Source organism: Mustelus asterias, chromosome 1, assembly GCF_964213995.1.
Source record: "Mustelus asterias chromosome 1, sMusAst1.hap1.1, whole genome shotgun sequence".
Classification (NCBI taxonomy): Eukaryota; Metazoa; Chordata; class Chondrichthyes; order Carcharhiniformes; family Triakidae; genus Mustelus; species Mustelus asterias.
Window position 1 is genome coordinate 7,832,090 of NC_135801.1, and position 15,252 is coordinate 7,847,341.

The following is a 15,252-nucleotide window of genomic DNA, read 5'->3' on the forward strand; positions in this document are numbered from 1 at the left end:
GAGCGCCATATCCTGTTCTTATGAGGGCATCTTTCAGCGTCTGGAGGTGTCTGTTGCGATCCTCCTCATCCGAGCAGATCCTGTGTATTCGGAGGGCTTGTCCGTAGGGGATGGCTTCTTTAACGTGTTTAGGGTGGAAGCTGGAGAAGTGGAGCATCATGAGGTTATCCGTGGTTTTGCGGTACAGTGAGGTGCTGAGGTGACCGTCCTTAATGGAGATGCGTGTGTCCAAGAATGCAACCGATTCCGGAGAGTAGTCCATGGTGAGTCTGATGGTGGGATGGAACTTGTTGATGTCATCATATAGTTGTTTCAGTGATTGCTCACCATGACTCCAAAGGAAGAAAATATCATCGATGTATCTAGTGTATAGCATCGGTTGAAGGTCCTGTGCGGTGAAGAAATCTTGTTCGAACCTGTGCATGAAGATGTTGGCATATTGAGGTGCGAATTTGGTCCCCATGGCTGTTCCGTGTGTCTGGATGAAGAACTGGTTGTTGAAGGTGAAGACATTGTGGTCCAGGATGAAGCGGATGAGTTGTAAAATTGCATCTGGAAACTGGCAGTTGACGGCATTGAGTACTGAGGCCGTTGCAGCAATGCCATCATCGTGGGGGATGCTGGTGTAGAGTGCCGAGACATCCATTGTGACGAGGAGTGCTCCTGGTTCAACTGCTCCATGTGTGCTGAGTTTCTGTAGGAAGTAGGCATCTCCTGTAGCATCTCCACATCATTAGGATGTTTCACAGGCTGCTGTTTTAGTTTCCGTTTGTGCTCATAGCAGCAAAAGTTTCTAGAATAAATCTATTGTTGTTAGTTTGAATCATCTTTGCTTGTTTAAAACCCACAACCCCAAACATCACTAGGACATTATAAAAAAGAAATTGGCAATGAGTCGGGATTTTGTTACATTGAGAACATAAATAAAATCGAAGTAAGAAAGATACATTGTGGGCCCTCGCACTTTGAATATTAGAAGGCTGGGGAAAATTAACAACAAGATTAAAGATTGAGGTGCCAGTTTAGGAAGACCAAGTAAGAAAAGAGCTTCTATGTTTTAAAAGAGGGTTTTTTCAGATCACAGAAAAGTGAGATTGCAGTCAATATCTGGCATATTTGTAAAGAAAGGATGCTTTGCAATACGGCTGGAGCTTTTGAAAAAAAAATCAAATTAATTGTCTCCAGGGTGGGAGTAATTAGCTGCCCAGTGAGTTGTTCAATCTACCAAGAACAGTATCCAGGGTTTAGTTGGTCAAACCTTTATAAGACCTTTAAGATCAATGCACAACAGTAATCCCCCAAACACCTTATTGAAGGAGCGTCTACTCCATTGGCCTGGGTGCACATCTACATTATTTCTGACCTAGAAATCTGAATCTGCTTCATACCATAAGGCAGACAAAATCTCAGAAATGAAGGCCAACTTCAACTCAACTTATTTCATACTTGCCTCTTGACCCTGGTTGCCACTTTTTTCCAGGTATGTTGTGCTGCTGCCCCTCAGAGTACCATTAAAGATAATCCTCCTCATGCAATTTTGGGTGAATGCTAAACCCCAGGATGTTTGATAGAGGGTGCGTCAGTGATGGTAATGCCTTTGAATGTTAAGAAGAGATGGTTAGATTCTCTCTTGTCGATCGTCATTGCCTAGCACTTGTATGGCACGAATGTTGCTTGCCACTGATGAGCTCAAGCTGAATATTGTCCAGGTCATGCTGCATATATACTGCTTCAGTATCTGAGGATTTGTGAATGGTGCTTAATCTTGTGCAATCACCAGCGAACATCCCCACTTCTGACCTTGTGAGGGAGGGGAGGTGATTGATGAAGCAGCTGGAGATGATTGATCCTGGAACACCAAAGTCCCTTTGAGTGGCAGCTTTCTGCAGTTTTTTTTCTATTTAAGTTATGGTCTTTTACCCATGTTTGGTCCAAGGCTATAATGAGGTTAGTAGCTGAGTAGCCCTGGTGTACCCAAACCCAACATCAGTGAGCAGGTTATTGCTGAGTAAGTGTTGTTTGACAGCACTTGTCGATTACATTTTTCATCACTTTGCTGTAGACCGATGGGGCTGTAATTGGTTGGGTTGGATTTGTCCTGCTTCCTCTGGACAGCACATACATTGGCAATTTTCTACATTGACAGGTAGGTGCCAGTGTTGTAGCTGTACTGGAACAGCTTGGCTAAGGGCACGGCGAGTTCTGGTGCACAAGTCTTCAGTACTATTGCAGTAATATTGTCAGGGTCCATCGCCTTTGTAGTATGTAATACCTTCAGCCTTATCTTGATATCATGTGGAGTGAATCGAATTGGTTGAAGACTGGCATCTGAGATGCTGGGAACCTCCAGAGAAGGCCGAGATGGATCATCCACTCAGCACTTCTGGCTGAAGATGGCTGCAAATGCTTCAGCCTTGTCTTTTGCACTGATGTGCTGGCTTCCCCCACTATTAAGGATGGAGATATTTGTGGAGCTTGCTCCTCTAGTTAGCTGTTTAATTGTCCACCACCATTCACAATTAGATATGGTAGGACTACAGAGGTTAGATTTGATCCATCGGTTGTGGGATCACTTCGCTCTGTTTATTGCATGCTGCTTCTGCTGTTTGGCATTCAATAGTTGTAGCTCCACCAGGTTGACACATCATTTTTAGGAATGCCTAATGCTATTCCAGAACTCTTTATTGAACCAAGAGTGATCTCCTGGTTTGATGGTAATGGTAGGGTGTGAGATATGCCAGGCCATGGGGTCACAGATTGTGTTGTATGCAATTCTGCTGCTGCTGATGGCCCACATTCTCTCAGGGATGCCCAGATTTGAGTTACTACATCTGCTCAAAGCCTGTCCAATGCATCAGCTCGTATAAAAAGAACAGTCTGGAGAAAACTCAACAGAGAGTTGGCTGGGCAAATGAACTTGGCATGGACTCCTCCTGTTGCTCCCTGCTGCTAACGGTAATATCGGGGTGAACGGAACGAAAGGAGAGACTTGAGTAAATAGTTGCTGGAAGATTGGCTTCAAACGAACTGTTTGTGAGGAAGCAGAACCCCAAAACTCAGCTTATTCCCTTGTTTTTCCACAAGGAAATGTTGGTGCAGTTTTGAAGTCTGACAAAACACTGGACATTTCACTGTATAGTCCTGAGATTATGTATGTTGTACATGGAATTTAAACAACCTCAAGTCCTGGATAGGCCAGATGAAGAATGTATAATGTATAGACTATTTTGTGGAGTTCGGAATAAGGCTCCTTAATTGTGGTTAAACATAGCCAAAGATCCTGCTATTAATATACTGGCCTATACTATGCATTGGATAGCCTAAGATGAAGCTATTGCCACTAAATTTATCTGACTGCTCGGGTTTTAGAGTGGTGTTTGATGGCTTGAAAAGAGATTTCTTTTTAGTCTGAGATTTTTTTGCTAACATGTCATAGGAACAAACCATGCAAGTCTGCCATTCACTCAGAACAAGGCAGATGTGTTCCTGAAGTTCATTTACTTGCCTTTGTTCCTTGTCTCTTGATACCTTCGCCAAATAAAAATCTACGAATCCAAGTCTTGCAAATTACAATTGACCACCGTAAACGCAGCCTTTCAACTCACCTTCAAAAAATATATGCACACTGTTATGATGGCCTGGGGGATAATCAGTAGGTCTCCCCGTGGGCCCCGTTGAATATGAGCTCCTGTATTAGGCAAGTGGAGGCTCGCCCAATAGGGAAGGAGCAGTGAGGGGTTTAAAACCAGCTGACTCCACTGAGGCCAACAGTCGATAGACTCGGGACTGATCTGTACTCTGTACCTGGTGAACTGCACTCAGGTATCACTGTAAATAAAAGGGTGATTGGTGATGGAAGACTGGCCTTGGTAAGATTTTTACACGCACATACATTATCAGCCATTTATAAATAAATACATTTGTACGTGGCCGTGCTTTCAATTGCCTAGGCCCCAAGCTTGGAAATACACTCTCTGTGTGGTACTCAAGAGGAGGCTAGATATAGCACTTGGGGCAAACGGGATCAAAGGTTATCAGGAGAAAGCAGGATTAGGCTATTGAATTGTACGATTAGCCATGATCGTGATGAATGGCTGAGCAGGCTCAAAGGGCCGAATGGCCTCCTCCTGCTTCTACCTCCTGTGTTTCTATGTTACCTCTTCCCATCCGTCACCTCCTTTAAGACACTCCTTAAAACCTACCACTTTCGCCAAGTTTTTGGGAATTTGCTCTAATATCTCCACCTGTGGCTGAGTATCGTATTTTGTTTCATATTGTCCTTATGGAACACTTTGGGACATGTTGTTATGGTAAAGCTATATAAAAACAAGTTGTTATTCAGGTACAGAGGAAGAACTGCATTAACGCAGCACCTCTCACATTCTCAGGGCATTTCAAAGCACTTTGGGGCCAATTACTTTTAACTGTTTGATTTGATTTGATTTATTATTGTCACATGTATTAACATACAGTGAAAAGTATTGTTTCTTGCGCGCTATACAAAACATACCATTCAGAGAGAAGGAAACGAGAGAGTGCAGAATGTAGTATTACAGTCATAGCTAGGGTGTAGAGAAAGGTCAACTTAATGCAAGATAAGTCCATTCAAAAGTCTGACAGCAGCAGGGAAGAAGCTGTTCTTGAGTCAGTTGGTACGTGACCTTAGACTTCTGTATCTTTTTCCCGAAGGAAGAAAGTAGAAGAGAGAATGTCCGGGGCACGTGGGTCCTTAATTATGCTGGCTGCTTTGCCGAAGCAAGGAAAGTGTAGACAGAGTCAATGGATGGGAGGTTGGTTTGCGTGATGGATTGGGCTACATTCACGACTTTTTGTAGTTCCTTGAGGTCTTGGGCAGAGCAGGAGCCATACCAAACTGTGATACAACCAGAAAGAATGCTTTCTATGGTGCATCTGTAAGTGTTGGTGAGTGTCGTAGCTGACATGCCAAATTTCTTTAGTCTTCTGAAAAAATAGAGGCACTGCTGTACAATTAAATACATCAACCAATCTGCAGGCTGATAGAGCTTAATTGCAAACAGAAATGAGATAAACGAGTGGGTGTCCAGCAAACGTGGACTCATAGCTTTGAGATCAATACTAGGTGTGACGTGAAGAAGCTTTCATTTTAAAACAGTAAACTTGTTAAAAAATCAAAAGAGAAAATGCTGGAAAATCTCAGCAGGTCTGGCAGCATCTGTAAGGAGAGAAAAGAGCTGACGTTTCGAGTCCAGATGACCCTTTGTCAAAGCTGGTCCAGAGAAAGGTCCAGACAAAGGGTCACCTGGACTCAAAACGTCAGCTCTTTTCTCTCCTTACAGATGCTGCCAGGCCTGCTGTGATTTTCCAGCATTTTCTCTTTTGGTTTCAGATTCCAGCATCCGAGGTGATTTGCTTTTAAAAAAAGATGAATGTGTTGATGTCGGCTAGGAGGGGACACACATGGAACACACAAATCTGCATGGGCCAGATGGGCTGATCGGCTTGTTTCTGTGCTGTGCGTTCAATGTAAGCGAAGGATAAATACAGTTGATAAATATATAACAAAATGAATTGTGAAGGGGCGTAAGGGAGATTAGCGGCTCGCTTTGGGAAACACTAGAATATCTTTGATTGAAAAGCTCTAATGGAACTTTCACAATTTAATGAAAATTATCTGGGTTTGCCAGACCAGAGGCTTCATTTGAAATTTTAAGACAGATCCTGTGTGCGGAGGGATAAAACAAAACGTACTATCTTTCAACTCTTTTATTCACTTATCAGGAACACAGTTAATGTGAAATGTACTCTATCTGCCTCGGTCTGTATACATGATAGTACAGGATACTTAGATACAACCCTAACAATGAGGGTCTGACATTGAAGTAATTCAGCCGCTACTCAGTACAGCCTATTTGTAGTTTTTTTTTTACTGGGTCAAATGCAAAGCAACTACATTGTGTGTTGCACCTTATCTTCCCTGCCTGCAGCCTTGAAGAGTTTGTGGCTGAATGTGTCAGGTATCACCCAGGGACCTGGGCAGGAGGCTTTTGCAGTTAACCCAATACGGTGACCTGAGCAGTGCTGGCTTTGATTTAAAGGGAGTTTAGTTAACCACTGAACCTGCCTGTTCCATTAAAGAGAATCAAATTCACTTCAAATGTGGGCTCACAATAATTCCTGTTTTTCTTCATAATGGCTTTGGCTATACTGTGTTACACCTTGCTGTCTTGAGAGCAGAAAGCCATGCCAATAACAAACAAAAGGCAGGTTTCCCATTCGCCTTTTTAAAATTTAAAGCATAACCTTGCAGTTTTTCCCTCTTCCCCCCGCCCCCTCCCTCTGCTGATATCCTGGCGATATGGAATTTTTGCACTGACTGATTTCATTGTCCCTCGCGGATGGTCTTCACTTTGGAGGCAAATATGTCTCTCAGATCACTGATCTGCCTTTCTATAGTGCGCTGTGTACTGCAATTAGAGCCAATCGACTTCTCTGACCTTTTCACCATAATGGGGCGAAACTCAGGAATCCCATAACAACAAGGATGGACACTTGCCAGCCACAATCCACAGAGTGCTGTCAAAACAAAGATGTGGTCACTGTCTATCACTCATTCGCACAACAAAACCTCAACAGTTACCGAGCAGGGTTTACCATGGGACCACATGCTAATGAGTGCATTGATTGCTTTTAGTCATTGCTCCACTTCATCTGATGTATGTCATTGTCATTGTAGAACCAAAAGAACATATGAATTAGGAGTAGGAGTAGGCCACTCAGCCCCTCCAGCCTGCACCACCATGCAATAAGATCGTGGCTGATCTGATTATAACTTCAACCTCACATTCCTGCCTACCCCCCGATGACCTTTCACACCCTTGATAATCAAGAATCTATCCATCTCTGCCTTAAAAAAACATTCAAAGACTCTGCTTCCACTGCCTTTTGAGGAAAAGAGTTCCAGAGACTCACCATCCTCTGAGAGGAAAAATATCTCCTCATCTCTGTCTTAAAATGAATGACCCTTTATTTTTAAAGAGCGACCCCGAGTTCTACATTCTCCGACAAGAAGGAACATCCTCTTCTCATCCACTCTCTCAGTACCCCTCAGGATCTTAAAGGTTTCGATCAAGTCATCTCTTACTTTTCTAAACTCTAGTGGTTCTCCACCCTTTCCTCATAAGTCAACCCTTCCATTCCTGGAATTGGTCCAGTAAACCTTCTCTGAATTGTTTCAAATGCATTTACACTTTTCCTTAAGAAAAGGAGAGCAGTATTGTCCACAATACTCCAGATGTGGTCTCACCAATACCTTGCTCATCTAAAGCATAACCTCTACTTCTGTTATCACTTCCTCTCCCAATAAATTTTAACATTCTATTAGCTTTTCTAATTGCTTGTTGTACCTGTATATTGTGATTACAAACAAACTTTAAATGTTTAACCCAGGATGTATAAGGAGTAAACTATTCTCAGGTGGCACGGTGGCACAGTGGCTTGCACTGCTGCCTCACAGCTCCAGGGATCTGGGTTCGATTCCTGGCTTGGGTCGCTGTCTGTGTGGAGTTTGCACATTCTCCCTGTGTCTGCGTGGGTTTCCTCCGGGTGCTCCGGTGTCCTCCCACAATCCAAAAATATGCGGGTTAGGTGGATTGACCATGCTGACTTGCCCCTTAGTGTCCCGGGATGTGTGGGTTAGATGGATTAGTGGGGTAAATATGTGGGATTGGGGGGATAGTACCTGGGTGGGATTGTTGTCAGTGCAGACTCGATGGGCCGAATGGCCTCCTTCTGCACTGAAGGGATTCTATGATTCTCCAAACCGAATGTAAAGAAATAATGAGCTGGCAAGAATTTATGATCCTTGTTAGGAGCAATTCCTTATGGCTTGCTGATGGCCAAAATAAAATAGATGTTTAAAAGTTTTATACTACACTCATACCACTCAAAGTACAACTTGGCTTGTATACATTCACAGGGGCACTATCTGCTGTCACAGCAACATGAAGTAACATGTATGCTTTGGGGCAATGACATTCTTGGCACTGGTCACCATTTGCTACTTGGCTTTCTTTCCTTTTACCTTCAGCAGATGGCTGATTTTTTTTTAATTCATGGGATCTGGGCATCGCTGGCTGGGCCAGCATTTATTGCCCATCCTTCATTGCCCTTGAACTGAGTGGCTTATTAGGCCATTTCAGTGGACATTTTAAGAGTCAACCACATTGTTGTGGGTCTGGAGTCACATGTAGGCCAGAGTAGGTAAGGATGGGAGATTTCCTACCATTAGTGAACCAGATAGTTCTTTACAACAGTCAACAATGGTCATCATTAGACATTTAATTTCAGATTTTTATTGAATTAAAATTTCACCATCTGCCGTGGTGGGATTCAAACACAGGTCCCCTGGAGAATTACCCTGGGTCTCTGAATATTAGTTCAATTACAATACCACTCTGCCACCACCACTACTGCCTACACTGATTCTTGGCCTTTACTCATGACTTGCAAACTGGGATACAAAAAATTAAAGTTAAAGTTTTATTTATTAGTCACAAGTCAGCTTACGTTACTGTGAAAATCTCCTAGTCGCCACACTCCGGTGCCTGTTCGGGAGAATTTAGCACAGCCAATTCACCTAGCCTGCACACCTTTGGATTGTGGGAGGAAACCGGAGCATCCGGAGGAAACCCACGCAGACATGGGGGGAACATGCAAACTCCACACAGACAGTGACCCAAGCAGGGAATCAAACCTGGGTCCCTGGCGCTGTGAGGCAGCAGTGCTGATCACTGTGCCACCATGCCACCCTAAAAAATTGCAGGATTCATTACTGTTCTCACACCTTGCCCCAGTAAAAATGTTAAAAGGAAACATTATTTCCAGATACCATACAAAAGAAACCACTTACAGTGGTGTCATTTGATAGAACAATATTTTCTCCAATTTTACCGCTACCGTTTTTCTTTGGGGAAACAGCTTGATAATTGGCCCTTAAATTCAGGAATTCAGCATTTGCAGGTTGCCTGTATGGATCTGCATCCCAACTCCCAATTGTGGTGCAGTATATCTCCCTTGAGCAAGATATCAATGGGAATTTTGGTCCAGGAAAGGACAGTTCAACTTATGTGCAAAATTAGTCATTTGTTTTTACTCATTTAGCTCTGCATTTTCCTTCATGGCAAATATTCTTGCATACCTTGTTTCAACAGCATGAAAACTGGGTGTTTGCTATAACAGCCAAACAAATTGCTTTACTGGATTAATAGACAGGCATTGAAGATGAGCATTTGCTAATGGGAGTGTCAGGGTTGGGGGTCTTTATCACAGCATAGGGGAGTCAGCCAGTTAGGATGGAATTAAGGAGAAACTCCTTCAATATGGGGGTTGTGAATTTATGGAATTCTCAATCCCAGGGGAACTGTGATGCTTGCAGCCATTGAGTATATCCATGAGATAGATGGATAGATTTTTGGATACGAAGGGAATTAAGGGGCAGCACGGTGGCACAGTTGTTAGCAATGCTGCCTCACAGGGACCCGGTTCAATTCCTGACATGGGTGACTGTCTGTGGGGAGTTTGCACGTTCTCCCTGTGTCTGCATGGGTTTCCTCCAGGTACTCTGGTTTCCTCTCACAGTCCAAAGATGTGCAGGTTAGGTGGATTAACTGTGCTAAATTGCCTCTTAGTGTCGAAAGATGGTGTAGATTAGATGGATTAGCCATGGGAAATCTGTGGGGTTACGGGGATAGGACTGGGCAGAGGGCATAGGTAAGACATTCTGTCAGAGGGTTGGTGCAGACTTGATGGGCTGAATGGCCTCCTTCTTCACTGTTGGGATTCTATGGTCCTATGATATGGGGGTATGGGTGAGAAAATTGAGTTGGGAAATTAACTTATGATTTCAATGAATGGTGCAGTGGGCTTGAAGATGCATGGCAGGCTCTGGCTCTGATTTTTAGTGTTACGTTATTCAGAGACATGGGTCGGAACTTTGCTGCTTCGCCCACCCCAGAATTGGGGCGGTCCAGGCTCGCAGAATGGCATTCTCCGTTGGTCTTGGGTGTGATCTTATAAGCCTCGGGCGGGCGAGGCAGTAACATTCCGGCAATGATGTGAAATTTGACCGCCTCGCCTCCCGAGGCTTGTAAGATCCTGCCCGAGGCCAATGGAGAATGTCGTTTTGCAAGCCTCACCCGCCCCGATTCTGGGGTGGGTGAGGCGGTAAAATTCCAGCCATTTCCTGCCAATTACAGCCTGTTCTCTCACAACTGCATCCCTGAGGCAACGGGACATGCCAAATGATCGGAATAAAGTTTTATAGTGGAGCCCCAAAGTCAGAACCGGTGCTTCCAAATGGCAGGACGCTATGACCCAAGATATGTGCCCCACCCATCGATCTCTCTGTGGGGCGAGCAGACACACCTCCCGACTATTCATCATAGGCTGGCTCTGCAGGAGGCAGTGTGTTTGCCCATATGTGGGTGAGTATCCAATTAAATAAAAAACGCCCATGTTTCCCACCACTGGGTCGATTGGGTCTGGGCCTTGTTTGGTTCCCATGTTCTTTTATGGGACATGAGCGTCACTGGCTGGCCAGCATTTATTGCCCATCACTGATTGCCCTTGGAGGGCAGTTGAGAGTCGACCACACTGTTGGGCTCCGGAGTCACGTGTAGGCCAGGCCAGGTAAGGATGGCAGATTTCCTTCCCTAAATGACACTAGGGAACCAGATGGGTTTTTCCGACAATCGACAATGGTTTCATGGTCATCAGTCGATTCTTAATTCCAGATATTTTTATTGAATTCAAATTCCACCATCTGCCATGGTGGGATTCGAACCCGGGTCCCCAGAATATTAGCTGAGTTTCTGGATTAATAGTCCAGCGATAATACCACGAGGCCATCACCTCCTCATGGTTCAACATCTGATGATCAGTGGAGGGGGTCGTGTGATAAAGCTGATACAAGATTGTGCCAATTGCATTCACTCGGGAAGGGTGGGATGTTCATCAGATTACATCCAGATTCTTAGGAACCCATGGTAACATGAATCTTTGAAATTCATCAAAGTGACTTTCTCGTATCTTCACTGCTTTGGGGAGATTCAAATCTTTTCCCCACTAAAGTCTCTTTTATTGGATACAATGAGGTTGTGGTGTTGCATTTAATTTGCTCCCACTTTATTAAATACATATATGGTAAATTGGTAACAATGTCTTTGAAGCTGCCTCTAGATCTCCCAGGGGAATGAACAAGGACTTAATGGAATTGTGTTGATACAAGGGCTCTGTATAATAAATTCATACACTCTCGACACAGTGGACTTTTTTTTGTAACTTGCTGTTATTGCACAATATTGAGTTTGAAAAGTATGTCGGAATCTTTAGTGATGTGATTGAGCTGTCCACAAACTAATATTGTGCAATGATTCCTTGATATCACACCGTTTTACCGTCAGAATATAGCGCACAGTTTTCTCTTTATTATATTTTTGTTTGCACCTTTGCTTGTGGAATTGAATAGAGTGCAGTTTTATCTTGAGCCTTGGAGGATAACACGCTGCAAGTTCACTTGTATTAGTCTGCTGGGACTTGACTGAATACATTTCAGGTGAAACCTTCATTATTTCAGTTCAGAAACCCAGGACACTGATACAATTTTTTGGGGTGGTTTACTGAGGATGGAGGCTAAGAATTCAATGCAGTCTTTAACCCTTTGACCTCATTGTTCTTGATTTCTGAATCTCGTTGAGATTACTTACATGAATGTGCTGTGAACCGACTTGCTGCTGAATTGTATTTCAGTTAACATCATCAAAATAGAACTGAAAATAGTATTGTTGCATAGGATGGCACGGTGGCACAGTGGTTAGCACTGTTGTCTCACAACACCAGGGACCTGGGTTCAATTCCAGCCTTGGGTGACTGTGTGAAGTTTGCAAATTCTCCCCATGACTGTGTGGGTTTCCTCCGGGTGCTCCGGTTTCCTCCCGCACTCCAAAGATGTGCAGGTTAGGTGGATTAGCCCTGGTGAATGCATGGGGTTATGGGGTTAGGGCAGAGGGGAGGGCCTGGATGGGATGCTCTTTTGAGAATCAGCGCAGACTTGATGGGAAGATGGCCTCTTTGTGCACTATAGGGATCCTATGTTCATTGTGGGATTAGAACAAGCGCTTATTAAATATAGAAAGAAAGACTTGCATTTATATAGCACCTTTCGAAACCAGAGGATTGTTTGAAAATCAATTAAGTACTTTTGCAGTGTACATACGTGTTGTTGGAATGTAGGAAACACAGCCACCAACTTATGCAAGGCTCTGCAAACAGTGGCTTGATAATCCTCAGATAACCTGCTTTTTGATCTTGGTTGAGGGATAAGTATTAGCTCGGCCATCGGGGACAAGCCCCCACTCTTCCTCTGAAATAGCACCATGGGACCTGAGATAGCAGAGCTCAATATCTCTTCTGTTACTATTATTGCATTCTAATTCTCTTCCCACATCTAGTGGTGCACTAAGGCAGACTTTCAAATGTTTCCATAGCTAGTTATTCCAGGAACAGGTCACTAGTCTGTCACCAGAGGCTTATAGCTTGAGGGGGCTTTACTCCACATCAAGCGTAGCTGACCAGGAGTCTCTCCTGCTCTTACCGCCAGTCATTGGCGTGTTTCTACGGATCTACAGGTTGACATTCAACTTGTTTGACTGCATTATAAACTCCCCTTCCTTGGTCATCAAGTCCTGGGCTGGGACTCGAACCCAGAGCTTCTGGCTCAGAGGCAGACTGTGCTACAAGACCCCTATTGCTGTTACTATTGCTGTTACAAATGCGAGGTTATTCACTTTGGAGGAAATAATAGCAAATTGGATGATTATCTAAATGGAAAAGAATTACAACATGCTACTGTGCAAAGGGACCTGGGGGTCCTTGTGCATGAGACGCAAAAACCCAGTCTGCAGGTGCAACAGGTGATCAAGAAGGCAAATGGGATGTTGGCCTATATCACAAGGGGGATAGAATATAAAAGCAGAGATGTCTTGCTGCATCTGTACAGGGCATTGGCGAGGCCGCAGCTGGAATACTGTGTGCAGTATTGGTCCCCTTATTTGCGGAAGGATATATTGGCCTTGGAGGGAGTGCAGAGAAGGTTCACCAGGTTGATACCAGAGATGAGGGGTGTTGATTATGAGGAGAGACTGAGCAGATTGGGTTTGTACTCGTTGGAAGTTAGAAGGCTGAGGGGGGATCTTATAGAGACCTATAAGATAATGAAGGGGCTGGATAGGGTAGAGGTGGAGAGATTCTTTCCACTTAGAAAGGAAGCTAGAACTAGAGGGCACAGCCTCAAAATAAAGGGGGGTCAGTTTAGGACAGAGTTGAGGAGGAACTTCTTCTCTCAGAGGGTGGTGAATCTCTGGAATTCTCTGTCCACTGAAGTGGTGGAGGCTACCTCATTGAATATGTTTAAATCACGGATAGATGGATTCCTGATCGGTAAGGGAATTAGGGGTTATAGAGATCAGGCGGGTAAGTGGAACTGATCCACTTCAGATCAGCCATGATCTTATTGAATGGCGGGGCAGGCTCGAGGGGCTGGATGGCCTACTCCTGCTCCTATTTCTTATGTTCTTACGTTCTTATTATAAATATGTCATATTGATCCTGTTTACATATCATGGTGTATTCAGTGATCAATTGTATGTGATGATTTTAATAATTTATTTTCTATATTGGCTGTATTAAGGAAGCAGAAGGACTTGGACAGGTTAGGAGAGTGGGCAAAGAAGTGGCAGACGGAATACAATGTGGAAAAGTGTGAGGGTATGCATTTTGGAAGGAGGAATGGAGGCATAGACAAATTTTCCAAATGGGAAAATGCTTAGGAAATCAGAAACACAAAGGGACTTGGGAGTCATTGTTCAAGATTCTCTTAAGGTTAACGTGCAGGTTCAGTTGGCAGTTAGGAAGGCAAATGCAATGTTAGCATTCATGTCGACAGGGCTAGAATACAAGAGCAGGGATGTACCTCTGAGGCTGTATAAGGCTCTGGTCAAACCCCATTTGGACTATTGTGCGCAGTTTTGGGCTCCATATCTAAGGAAGAATGTGCTGGTCTTGGAAAAGGTCCAGAGGAGGTTCACAAGAATGATCCCTGGAATGAAGAGCTTGTCATATGAGGAACGGTTGAGGACTCTGGATCTGTACTCGTTGGAGTTTAGAAGGATGAGGGGGGATCTTATTGAAACTTACAGGATACTGCAAGACCTGGATAGAGTGGATGTGGAGAGGATGTTTCCACTGGTAGGAAAAACTAGAACCAGAGGGCATAACCTCAGGCTAAAGGGACGATCCTTTAAAACAGAGATGAGGAGGAATTTCTTCAGCCAGAGAGTGCTGAATCTGTGGAACTCTTTGCCGCAGAGGCCAGGTCATTGAGTGTCTTTAAGACAGAGATAGATAGGTTCTTGATTAATAAGGGGATCAGGGGTTATGGGGAAAAGGCAGGAGAATAGGGATGAGAAAAATATCAGCCATGATTGAATGGTGGAGCAGGCTCGATGGGCCGAGTGGCCTAATTCTGCTCCTATGTCTTATGGTATTCACTGATGTGTTGGCAAAGTTTGGATTCATCACTAACTCACTGATCAATTCTGAATAATGATTGCTAACCAACATGTGGGTACTAATGATTAAGAACCTGTTTCCTGTACTTTCACAGAAGTGGGAATTTATTATCTAATTTGCTGGTTGAAGTTATTGCACTGAAATTACTCTCTGTACCCATGGGCTGGGGAAGATTAGTTGAAGGTCCAAAACCTCATGTCTATCCAATGATCTTTGCGGGTTACCATTGGTTAAGGACTAGGTCAATTTTAACTGTGAACTCCCCTGTAGTTGAATAGCCCACCAACATGCCTTGCCCTGCCTAGCTGACAATCCTTAGAATTATCCCCAAATTTTAGTCACTAGCTTCAGAGGAGGACAGGGAGAGAAATAGAAGTTAATCCAACCATGGCAAATGCATATAAACATCAGTGAATCCTAGCTATCTAATCTATCATCTTCCTGTCAGGATGAAGAGTCCAGTACACTTTCATTTCATATTTTTGTTATGTAAGTGTATGAAGGGTTATGGAATCAGGGATTGGTGAATGGAGTTAAATTACAAAACAGCCGTGCTTCAATTGAATGTGAGACAGGTTAAAGGGGCTGAATGGCCTCCTCCTGTTCCCGTAATCCTGGTGTGTGCATACTTTATTTTCATTCAGA